The sequence below is a fragment of the Protopterus annectens genome, chromosome 2.part1 (genome assembly GCF_019279795.1).
Source record: "Protopterus annectens isolate FY-2018-M chromosome 2.part1, PAN1.0, whole genome shotgun sequence".
NCBI classification, from domain to species: domain Eukaryota; kingdom Metazoa; phylum Chordata; order Ceratodontiformes; family Protopteridae; genus Protopterus; species Protopterus annectens.
The window spans coordinates 295,932,468-295,944,467 of record NC_056729.1 but is presented as its reverse complement, the minus strand read 5'-3'; the positions used below and the strand labels follow the sequence as shown (position 1 = coordinate 295,944,467).

Here is a 12,000-nt window from a genome sequence, read left to right as displayed (position 1 = left end):
GTAAAAGTACAGTTTTGTGGTATACTTAGGAAGCACCAGGGCACATGTGTATATAATACAGTGAAATAGTGGTTAGTGCTGCTGCCTTTTGTCTGCAAAGCATGATTCTGTTATCTGGATATTGTCTGGATGGAAATTTTCTTTTCTCTTGGCCATTTGGGTTTTCTTCAGGTGATTGGTTTTTCTACTTCCCAAAGTTATGATGCAGGTCAAGATGTTCTCCAGCTGGGCAGAAGTGGAACCTATATCACCTCATTAATTAGCCTTTAGGTGATCCTAATGCATTTTAGGCACTTACATGACTTTTATCTCAGTTATTCCATAGAGATGGTGAGTTTCTCTGGAGTCATTGTACATTATGACTTTGTAGATCACAGGTAGTATGGCCTGGATTTGGCTGTCTAAGCAGTTTCATTAAAGTATTCCACAGTGAGAGCGTGTATCTCAGATATTACTGTGCATTATGATTTTGCATGGTCCTATGCTGTCTGCCTAAACAGTTATTAAATTGTATCTGCATCTTCACCTGCCTTTCAAGTACTCTTCTTGCCACTTTTAGGAACTGAACGTCTTAGTAACGGGATTGCCTGGCATCCACATAAACAACTTGTTTATTTACTTTTAGTTTTTCTTTTGGAAAATACTTTTTTTTGTTTAACATCACCTTAGCCAGTATGATCTCTGAGGTGCAGATCCCTATATGCAAGAACACTATTTTATTTTTACAAGGGTCCAGTTTCTTTTAGAAATTGTCTACCGTTCCTTACAAAAGTAGTGTCAGAACTATCTTTAAATGGCCATTCAGTCCCCTGTTTTATTTCCAGGTCAGAATCCAAGAGGAAGAGCTGTTCTTATCTGGAATATACATTGCCATCTCAGTTTTTAACTGGAAAATGTGTATACATTATCAATACAGACTAGTTGTTTGTCATCTTTTACTTCAGGACTTACAGTGACTAAGCAGCCATTTTCCAGATGGAATGCCAGCTATATTGTCTTTTGCAATTAGGCACTTAAGCAGCTGATGAAAAAAATGCTGCAATCGGGAATCACTGCACTTAGCATGTGGTTGCTGCCAGTGCTTGCTTTAAAATGTGTCCTATGTGTACATCTGTACTATGTGTACATCTGTACTATGACTACTTGGTTGCCAGTTAACACTTTTTAGAGGCATTATTGCTTGAATCATTATTTGAGAAGCCAAACCTGGGCACCTCATCATTTCAAATTTTGTCTCTGACCTTCCAAATTGGTTTGCATTTTCTTATTGCTTTGGATTCTTTCCAACACCTGCTACTGTAGAAGGCATACAAAGTTAGGTGTCACACATGTGTACTCACCTTATCAGCTCCTTGTGGGGTTCTTCTAGGGGTGGTGCTTATTACCCTCCTGCAGCTGTCCTGTGTGAAGATCTTTTCCATCTAACACATCTGAATGAATTTCCCTACAAGTTGAGCAGGTATATTTTTTATTCTTCTGGTTTTCTGTTGTAGGGCACAGTGTCCTCACTTCATACATGGTGGTAAAACTAGGAAACTTACAGTCCAAGTACTCCTTTCTTTTCCAGCATATATCAAAATATGCCTTAGTTAATTTCTCCAAGTCTTTTGTGTTTCTAATACCATGACAGGAATGGACCCCATTCCTAAGTCAAAGTACGATTAAAGTCCATGAAATTGGTATTGTTTCAGTCTTTGATGATGCCAGCCAAAAATGCTGTTCGCAGCACCCGCAGTGTGCCCCTTAGTGACTCCTTCTGCAGTTCGTACTGGGTTACATGTATTGGTAACATATCTAAGTACAGTTGTAGATCTTTGTTATAAGACCCATTGTTCCTACTACTTTTGGAACTGTTTGGGTGTCTTTCTTCCACACTGCTCTTGTTTCTGCCTACAGATCCTGATATTTTATGACTTTGTGTCTCTCTGTATGCAAGACACTGTAGTCAGTGGGTGTGGCAATTTCAATGATCATTGCTACTTTTGTCTTCTTTTCATGGACCACTATATCCGGTTTAGTAGCATCTGTCTTTTGAACGGTTGGTAATGGGTGATCCCATGTGATGTAAACTTCATCATTTTCTATAATACTTTGTGGGTCATGTTTCCACTGTTTTTCAGCCACTTCAGTACCGTAATGTTTGCACAATCCCTAGTGCAACAGATTTGCCACATTATCATGCCTTTTAGTATACAGTCCTTCTGCCATTAGTATGTCACAGCCGGCAACGAGGTGTGAAGCTGTTTCCATTTCGGTTTTACAAAACCTACATTTGTCTGTTTCTCCCACATGTTCAGTGATCTTTGTAAACCAGCGTGTACATAGCCTACTATCTTGGGCTGCCAATATTAACCTTTCATCTCTTGGTTTGAATTCGCCTCTCTTTACGCATCACTGTGTTCACTCCTGATCAACATGAGGTTCTTCCAGAAGTTTTCTATATTTGCAACTATATTTATGCATTTTCCATATTTCTTGCCTTCTCATCTGGTCCTTCATCTTATATTCTTTCTTTTGTTTTTTGGCACATTCAGTTGCTGCCTGATTTTGTCTACTTCTGGTTTGATTTCCATTCCTGCTTGACACCTATATGCTTCTGCTAGATTAAGTAGAGAAGTCATCTTAGATTTATTCTCCTCATGTTTCAAAACTTTCAGTACATTTGGGTCTTGTGAGGTCAGCAAATACGTGTGGAGTCCCACGATTGTAGATCTGTACATGTAATCAGTTTCAAGGAGGCCCAGCCCTCCTTCGGAAAGGAGAATATATAATCTTGGTATGCACTGATTTTTATAAATCATTTGGTGAGCATGAAGCATCCTCCTTGTTTTCCTATCTCATATGTCCGACACTTTTTGGGGATGGTCAGTCACTCCAAAACTGTAAGTTAGGACAGGAAGAGCAAATTGGTTTCTAGCTTGGATTTTTTTCCTAGATGTCAATACTGTTTTCAGGATTAATTTAAGTCTTCTAAAGTAGTCTTTACTAAGTTTTATTTGTATTTGTTCATGTTTTATTGATCCTTCATCAATTCCCAAATATTTATACACTTCCTCTTGGTCAAGTTCTTTTTTATATCACATTCTTGTCCCAAACTGATGGTTTCCTGGTGCTGCAGTTTTCCTACTTTTAAAGGTTGTTTTTGCATTTTTATCAAAACCAAGTAACATTCTTATATCATCTGGAAAAGTTTTGACAACTTGCAGTTGTACCTTCAGTTCCTCATCTGATGAGCTATAGAGTTTTAAATCATTGACAAAGAAAAGATAAGAAGTCTTTACACTTTGTTGTTTTCTAGGAGCCAAATTATAGCCATGGCCTAAGCTGTTAAGTAGACAGTTTAATAGGTTAAGGGCAAGGCAGAATAGCAGCGGTGACAGAGAGTCACCCTAGAATACCCCCCTTTGAATTTTTATCTCTGAGATAATAATTTGTCCTTTGTCATGGCTTAATTGCAAAGTGGTCTGACTCATGGATGCTGTGATGTAGTCGATCAGTGTTGGGTGTAACTTATAAATTTTTAAGCACTCTGTTATCCATGAATGTGATAACTATCAAATGATTTTTGCAGTCAATCCATGCCATACTTAGATTCTTCCACTTTAGTTCTCCACTATGACCTTATTTAACAACAAATATTCCTTTGTTCCTTATGACTTTCTTTTATTGCCCTTTTTTCTAATGCCATAATTGAGTTTTCTTCTAAATGACTATAAACTCTGTCAACATCAATTCCCGTGTATAGTTTATACATTGTCAGAAGACAAGTTATTGGTCTATAATTTTTAGGGTAGCTTGCAGGTTCACTCTTAAGTAGGAGCATTCCTTAACTGTCATTAACCAGGTTGGTGTCTGTTCAGGGTGTGCATATAAATAGTTCCTACTTACGGCTAAATCTTCATGCAAAGATGTTAATAGTTTTAACCAAAAGGTAGGTACTGCATTGGGGCTTGGGGTTTTCCAATGAGAGGCTTTTCTTAACTTTGTTTCAATCTCTCTGGCTGTTACTTCTTCCCGTTTCATGTCCTGTACCTTTAAACTTCTTATTCTTTCTTTTACTATGTCTATCCATGTAGCATCTTTATTATGTTCCACAGAATCTTCATAGATACTTCTCCAAAATGTATCTATTTCTTCTTATTTTGGTGGTCATTCAATTCCTTTTACCTTGTTTCCCAGTTTGCTATAAAACGTTTTTGGGGTCATCAGTAAATTGCTTATTTTGTACTTTTCCTTTATATTTGCCTGCGTATCTTCTAAGTTTTTCTGCCTGTGTTGAGATTTTTAGTTTATTTGTGATAGAGCATAATAGATCCTGGTCTGTTCTAGTCCTGGTCTGTTCTAGTACTGCACATTGCTTTTATCACATCTGTTGTCTTTCTTAGTATTTTTGTTGATCCATTCCCTCTTCTATATTCTTCTAACAGTGACACTTCTTGTCTTAATTGCTTTGTAGTTTTCTCTATTCAATACTCCCATGATGGTATTTGATTTCTCCCCTTCCTTTTCCTCCCTACCTTGTGTTCTTGTGGTAGAACTTTATCAGTTATTAATTTAGCTGTATAGTAATATATCCTGTCTACTTCTGTTATACCACATGGTTCTCTATGGACAGTCCTAATTACTGTGTTCATTTGTTTTGTCAGACTTCAGACTTTTTGAGTTTTATTGACCTTCTGCAGTCTATTTCTTTCATTGATCTTAATACATCTATCTATGTCTATTAAATCAAGCAAGTCTTCTCTTAGCTCATTTTCTTTTAAACTGAGGGCACATTTTTTTGTTTTCTATTTCCTGCGGGCATTGTATAGAAAGTACTAAAGCATCTTCCTGTGGTACATTTTCTTCACTTTCATCTTGTGCAATCCGTTGTTCTGTCATACGGGAACTTACTGACCTAGGTATCACTCTTCAACATTGACTGCATCTGAGTTTCCACAGTTTACTGCTCCTTCCCTTGCTGTCCATCTTCAAATGAAAATTGATACTGGTTTCCTATGGAAGGCTCCACAATATCTTCATATGGCACCTGACCAATTGCTTCCCATTCCACTTGTTTCCCCTTAATTTGGATATCCATTGCTCTATCCTGTTGTGGTGCTTTCTGAATGAGATTTTCTACCTTGAATCCTTCACTTCACAGGTACTCCATAACCTCAGTTTCTATTTCTTTAACCTCTCCATTACTAATCTCCTTTTCTACTTTTCCTCTTTGTCTTATTTTTTGTATTGTAAAGTCTTCCATTCCGGATGCCTTTGCCTGTATTTCTCTTCAAATATCTGGTGCTATTATTTTTGTATTTGTTAGTTTTGCTTTCTCCTTTGCATAAGTATTATACCATATTAAATTTCTTTTTCTTTCCCATATCCATATTTCTTCTTCAGATGTCTTCCTGCTTCTCCTTACTTTGGGGACTCTCTCCATAATGCTGTGATTTAACCTGTGTTAGACTTTCTACACCAAATCCTTCACTTTGCAGGTACTCCATAGCTTCAACCTTTATTTTTTAACTTCTGTTTTACTGATCTTCTTTTCTACATTCCTTCTTTGTGATATTATTTTTTTATTGTACAATTTTCCATATCTGGATGCCTCTGCCTGTATTTCTCTTCAAATATCTTTGGGGCTGCCTTATTTGTATTGATTAATTTGTCTTTCTCCTTTGCATAAATATTGCACCATGTCAAATCTCTCTTTCTTTCCCATGTTCATATTTCTTTTTATACTTTTCAAAAATCTCTTGGTTGTGTTGTTTATATTTTCTCACTTCCTCAGATGCTTCTTTTTCTAAACAGATCAAAGTTTCTTGATCTATATACTGTTTTCACATATATGTTGTATTAATGAATACACATTTTTATTTGAAGCTTGTGACAGTTTTTCTTGGGGAAATATTTTTCTGTCCTCTAATTTCTCTCTTATTCATTTTGTAAATCTTGTGTTGGGAAATTCTGGACTTTTTCCATAGTATTAACAATACATAATTTTGATCTTATTCTCAGTAGTCCACTTTATCATCTTTATGGCTCTTCTTTGGACTATCAGTTTTTATGATTTTTGTGGACTACTGCTTTCTTCTACAATAGGGGGGCTGTCCTCCCTCTAGGCCTGGCCTGGCCGTATTGTAGGAATGTTTCCGTATTTTGAGGATTCTACGCTGTCATCTTTTCCAGTCCTGGCACCAGTGTGCCTACCAGGATTGGGCACTTTTTATTCTGGGTCTTGTGCATCCAGCTATCTTTTTTAATTTGTAACCTACTTTTGTCCATGATATATGCTGTGTAAATACAGTGTATATATCAGTGTCATCTCGGTGAAATTTTGTGAAAAACAGGGTTCACCTCCCGAAGGTACTCACCAAGACTTGAGGATGAATTCAGTTTCAGCAGTAATACTTTCCTTTACTTTCTTACTTATCTCTCCATTCAGACCTCATGCCTTAGCTGGATGGGCACTCACATGTGAATTGAGAGCCACAGAATGTTCTGAAATGTATTAATTTGGGGGCTATCAGAGGATGAAGCATTCTGGCAGATCGACCAATATTGTGTGCGTGCGTGTGTGTGTGTGTGTGTGTGTGTGTGTGTGTGCGCGTGCGTGCGTGTGTGCGTGCGTGTGTGCGTGCGTGTGTGCGTGTGTGTGTGTGTGTGTGTGTGTGTGTGTGTGTGTGTGTGTGTGTGCGTGCGTGTGTGTACATATGTGTATGTATGTATGTATATGTACACACATACATGTATGCATGTACACACACGCACACACATATATATATATATATATATATATATATATATATATATATATATATATATATATATATATATATAAATATATATATATATATATATATATATACATGGTTCCCCTTTAGAATCTCGAAATACTGAAATCTCAAATTTCAGTATTTTGCGACCATAAAGGCAAAACCTTCAAACACCGAACCTTCACGATCCCGGAAGTACAAATTCCGTACACATAGCATACACCACACCACACATAACACACACACTATAAAACAAATAAACACACAAAAACAAAACACTACACGTCCACATACTTACACTACACATAAGCAGGGGGCAAGCCCCTTTGCAAATCCCCCTACTAATATATACTAACTCCGAGATTGCACAACCAGTAAAAGACAGTACACTCACACCCAGACATTCCACAGTCCCCCACACACACACACACACACACACACACACACACACACACACACACACACACACACATCACACACACACATCACACATAGACAAACACCAACAATCACAAAACACCAACACATCCAACAATTACACACTCATACGTTCACCTTCCTACCCTAACCCACACATACAACTTACAAACAATCTCACATACACTCAAACTCCCACCCAAAACCCTTACAAAACACTCACTTACCTTAGATCCCATGTAAATCCATACACTACACCGAACAACATCCAAATCAAACAGTACACGCCATGTAACGTAAAGCCATAACCGCAAATTCAAATATTCGAATTTGCGATTATGCACTTTCGACATTTTAAAAATTCACCTTTCAGGTTGGGAAATACTGAAATTCAAAATTTCAGTATTTTGCGATTATGAAGGGCAACTATATAAATACATGGAGAGAGAGACTCATACACATGCATGTACACATGTATATCTGTAAGATACAAGTAGATGTTTATCGTGCTTCCATGTTGTAGCAGTAACACTTGGCGTTTCCTGCTCTGGAAGCCCTTTGTCAGCCTGAATGCTAGAGACTCCCCCCTTCCCTAGGCCCAGCAGATACTCTCCTCTACAACTTCAAGATGTCCGTGGATAAAGGGTCTTCAGCTGACATAATTTCTTCAGTTCTTTCTTACTGTCAGAGCCTCAGACATCCTTCATCTAGTACATTGGTTGGTCTGAAGCGAGGGCTGGGGCTTGACCATCTAAACCTAAGTGTCCCTTTGAGGAATTTCATGTTTTCTTCGACTTTTACTGTACTTCATTTTATGTTTGTTAAGACTAATGTTTGTGCACGGTGTGGAAAACAGAACCCTCACTGGGGATTCTACTCTTTCTTTGCTTATTTTGCCTGACCCCAAAGCATAACATTCCCAGATGTTCCCAATGCACACACTTTAATTCTAGGACTATAAAGTTTGAGGTCCCATCCCGCTAGAAAAGGAGCATCAGTGACTTCTTCACACTTTAGGGTCCAGTGGTTCTGCTGCTGTTCTCCTCCACAAGAGGATGGAGAAGTGTCCGGAGGTCATTAGAGAGCTGGATAATAGTGTTTCTTTATCAGATTGTTCCCTTAGGCTTGAATTTTTTGAAGGAGGAGAAGCACCTTCACAACCTCTAGAATGATGGAATTCATGGCCGAGGTCTGTGGTGTTACCCCATGTAGTGAGCCCTATTGACATCCATTAAAGCCTAGTTAGATTAGGATGGGTCTGAAACTGCTCGGCAGGCATAGGTTTCCAACTCCCATTTGTGACTTGTAGAGGTGGAGGAGAAAATTCACTGGAGTAGCAGGGAGGATACATCAGCATACCAGATGCAATCTGTGACTGCCTGTGTAAGGCCTCTGCCTGTCCCCATCAACACACATCCAAAACCAGGTCCAAGGCTAAACACATAAAGGTTTTTATTGGCTTGTCCCAGCTTTGACCTCTTGGGCCACAGACACCCTCAAAGGCCAACCATGTCAGGTTAGCTGATAATCTCATGGATTTCTTTGACCTACATAATCATTCCATAGAGACAACCTCCACCTCAAATACCTAGGATTATAGCTTGATCAATCACTAGACTTCCATTCTGCATAGACAAAGTGAGAGCCAGAATAAACTCCCTCCTTTTCTGGGCCAAAAGATCTCTCCTTTTCCATCCCAACCAGCCAGAGCAGCCACTGGCAAAGGAGTTCTTCTTTCTCAACTTGAATATGGGCTCCCAGTTTTTGCTTCTTCCTCCAAGAAAAATTGTCACACTCCAGATTATGTCAAATAGCATCTGCTGATTCATTGCAAATTTGCCTGTCTGTGAGCATCACTGTATCACCTCAAAAAAGTCAAATGGAAACCCATGTAAGAAAGATCTAAACTACTTTTAGGATCCCAATTCTACTAACTACTTCTTCAGCTCCACATATTTACTGCCCTTGCATCTAGACTTCAAAAAAAATCCTCACAACCTAAGACACTACTTACCAAGCCACACCAACTTTTATTACCCCTAGAACCAAACTCCAAAGCATTGCACATACTTTCTTCTATCAGGCATCTACTGTTTGGCAGGCATTCCCCATTGACATTAAGGAAATCTACACTTACTCCAAATTCAGAATGCAACTCAAAAAGCTCTTCTTCACCCAAGCCAAATGCTCCTGCTTCAACACAGGACATGTCACCTAACCTATAAACTTTCCAAATCTCTTATTCTCTTTCAAGATTCACTGAAGATTGACCAACTTTAAAAATGGATGTATATAGTTTATATTACACTGTGCTTGATTGTATATTGCACTGTGCTTGTTCTCTTGAATGTATATGCACAGTTATCTCCCTGTGATTAGTCTGAAATACTCTGTTATTGCTTACATTTCTGTACTTTTTTTGTTTGTGAAGTGTTTTGTATTTCACCTAGGCAGAGCCTGAAATTGGTCAATATTGAGCAGTGCACTATCCCAGTAAACAAAATATAAAAAATAAGAAAAGATCCAGGCAGCTAGCCCCTGGCAGGACTCCTGCCCAATGAACATCTCCTACTAAAAGAAAGAGAGTGTGAGCTTTCATCTCAGGATTGCTGTGATTCCTACAACTTGGATGAAGATGAGCTGGCATATGTGGACCAGCTCCCACTAGGGTCATATGGCAACTCTGAGTCAAATGACACCCATGCCTCAGCTTCAGCACCTGAGGGTTTTTCTTCTGGAAATGCTCCACATGAGATCAGAGTCTTTCACTTGTCAGCTCAGGATTGATGTCACTCCAAGAAAAGGTCAGAGAGTTTCCTCACCTTTCTGAGCATAAATCCATAGCTATTCCTCCAGTTTTAAAGATAGTGAATGGTGTCATTCACAATACATCCCTGCAGCCTGACTCCCAGCCCCCTGCCCCCAGGAAACCTGACTGAATTTACAGGGTCCTGGATTCTCACAAACATCTTTTTAGAAATGTAGTGGTGGACCCTGAGTTGGTCACCTCTGGGTCCAAGGAAGCCAAGGACAGTTCCTCTAACAATCCTTTGCTGAATGACAAGGAGGTTAGAACCTTTAGCACTTTTGAGAAAAAAAGTTTATACCTCCGCTGTCCTGACACTGAGAGCTTTGAATTGCCAGTTTCACATGATTAAATTCCAGAAATCTCTCCTGGAGCAAATGAAACAGAAATGGAGGTGATAAAGGACAAGGCTGTCCAAAAAGAGCCATTAGAATTTTGCAACACCAGTTCCTATGTTACTAAACACTCTTTACACTGTAGCTTTGATGCTGTTGAAACATCAAGTAGGGCAGCTCCCACAGGTTCAGTAGAGTAAACTCTCAGGTAACTGGATGTCAAGCAACCAGAACTCTCAGGCATCCGGAAAAAAAAAACATGGAAGAAATACAGTACAATTTTCATGTGTTGCACTTTGTCTCCCCCCCCCCCCCATGCAGAAACATACCATGTGTTGTCCTATCGTGCCTTCATTCTTACTAGGTTGGGTTTGGCTCCAATCCTCGAATCCGAATCGGCCTTATACACAAGCTGGAGGTCTTCCATTAGCTCGTGGCTAAACCCTATCCCATCATGCACTGGGAGAGCTCCCCAGATCTTATTTGCTGCTAAACAAGATCGGGTGCTCTTCTTACTGGTTCTCTGGCTAAGTAGACTTTTCTTTTTTATATTTGAGAAAAATTGTTTGTTTTCTTATTTGTTTTTTTTTATCTGCCTAATAATTTCTTCAACAAATTGTTTGTATTTCTGCTATTTCTGTGGTTAAACTGCTGTTGGCTGTTGTTTTTTCCATTTTAGCCTTTTCTCGTTATCCCAGCCTTAATTTTAAATCACCCACTTAAGTTAGATGGCTTTCTTTTCCCTTTTATTGGCTTTTCAGGTTAGTTTGTTTAAGTTAGAGAACTGCCTTAACTTGTTTAAGCTAGAGGGCTTTCCCCTCCCTTTTTCTCACTCCTCTGAGCATACCCCATTTAAGTTAGAGGGCTGTGCCATCCTTTCCCTTTCTATTAGACTCTTTCTAAGTTAGGAATTATTGTTGTTGTTATTGTTAAAAAATAAAAAAAATATGTATATATATATATATATATATATATATATATATATATATATATATATATACATACATACATATATACTATAGATTTTGATTGTTAGCTGTTTCCTTCCTTTCTTGTTGTTTGGTTGTTACAATGTCTTCCAAGGATTCTAAACCCTCTGGGTTTAAAAAATGTGAGGAATGTAGACAAAAAAATGTCCATTACTGATAGGCATACCATTTGTGTGTACTGTTTAGGAGACGTCCATTTCCAAGAGACCTGTTCGATTTGTCATTCTTTTAGTCACAGGGCTCTGTTGGAGAGAAAGAACAAGTTAATTCTAAGAGGCCTATTGAAAAGCCCTTCTCTGAAGCAATACAAGAAGATCCGGGTCCTTCTAAGTCTGGCTAGTCTCCTCCTTCTAAGTCAGATAAGTCGGGGAAGAGGCCTTCATCTTCCAGTGCTCCATTGGAGCCGTCTGAAAAGGTGTCCAAAAGTTTCCTGTCCAGAACCTAAGGCTGTCTGTTCTGAGAGGCCTACTACTTTGGCTCCATCAGTCTCGGTCCTGGTGGAGTTTTAATTGCGGAGCCAGTCCCCTGAAGTGGAACCAGTATCCTCCACTCTCAGCTCACCATTGCTCCAGCCCTCCAAATCTCCTGCCCCCTCGACTAAGTCTCCAAGGAGCCCTGTCCGACGATGATGACATGGATCGTGTGGTGCAGAGGCTGTTAAGGACACTGACGTTCACTAAGCTGTTATCAGA

General features: G+C 39.0%; 1 protein-coding gene across 1 annotated transcript in view; it reads left to right on the top strand.

Annotated features, from left to right (window-relative positions):
• The window catches only part of KLF3 (Kruppel like factor 3), a 184,375-nt gene that overhangs the window by 151,525 nt on the left and 20,850 nt on the right, over positions 1-12,000 (top strand). The window lies entirely within an intron of this gene.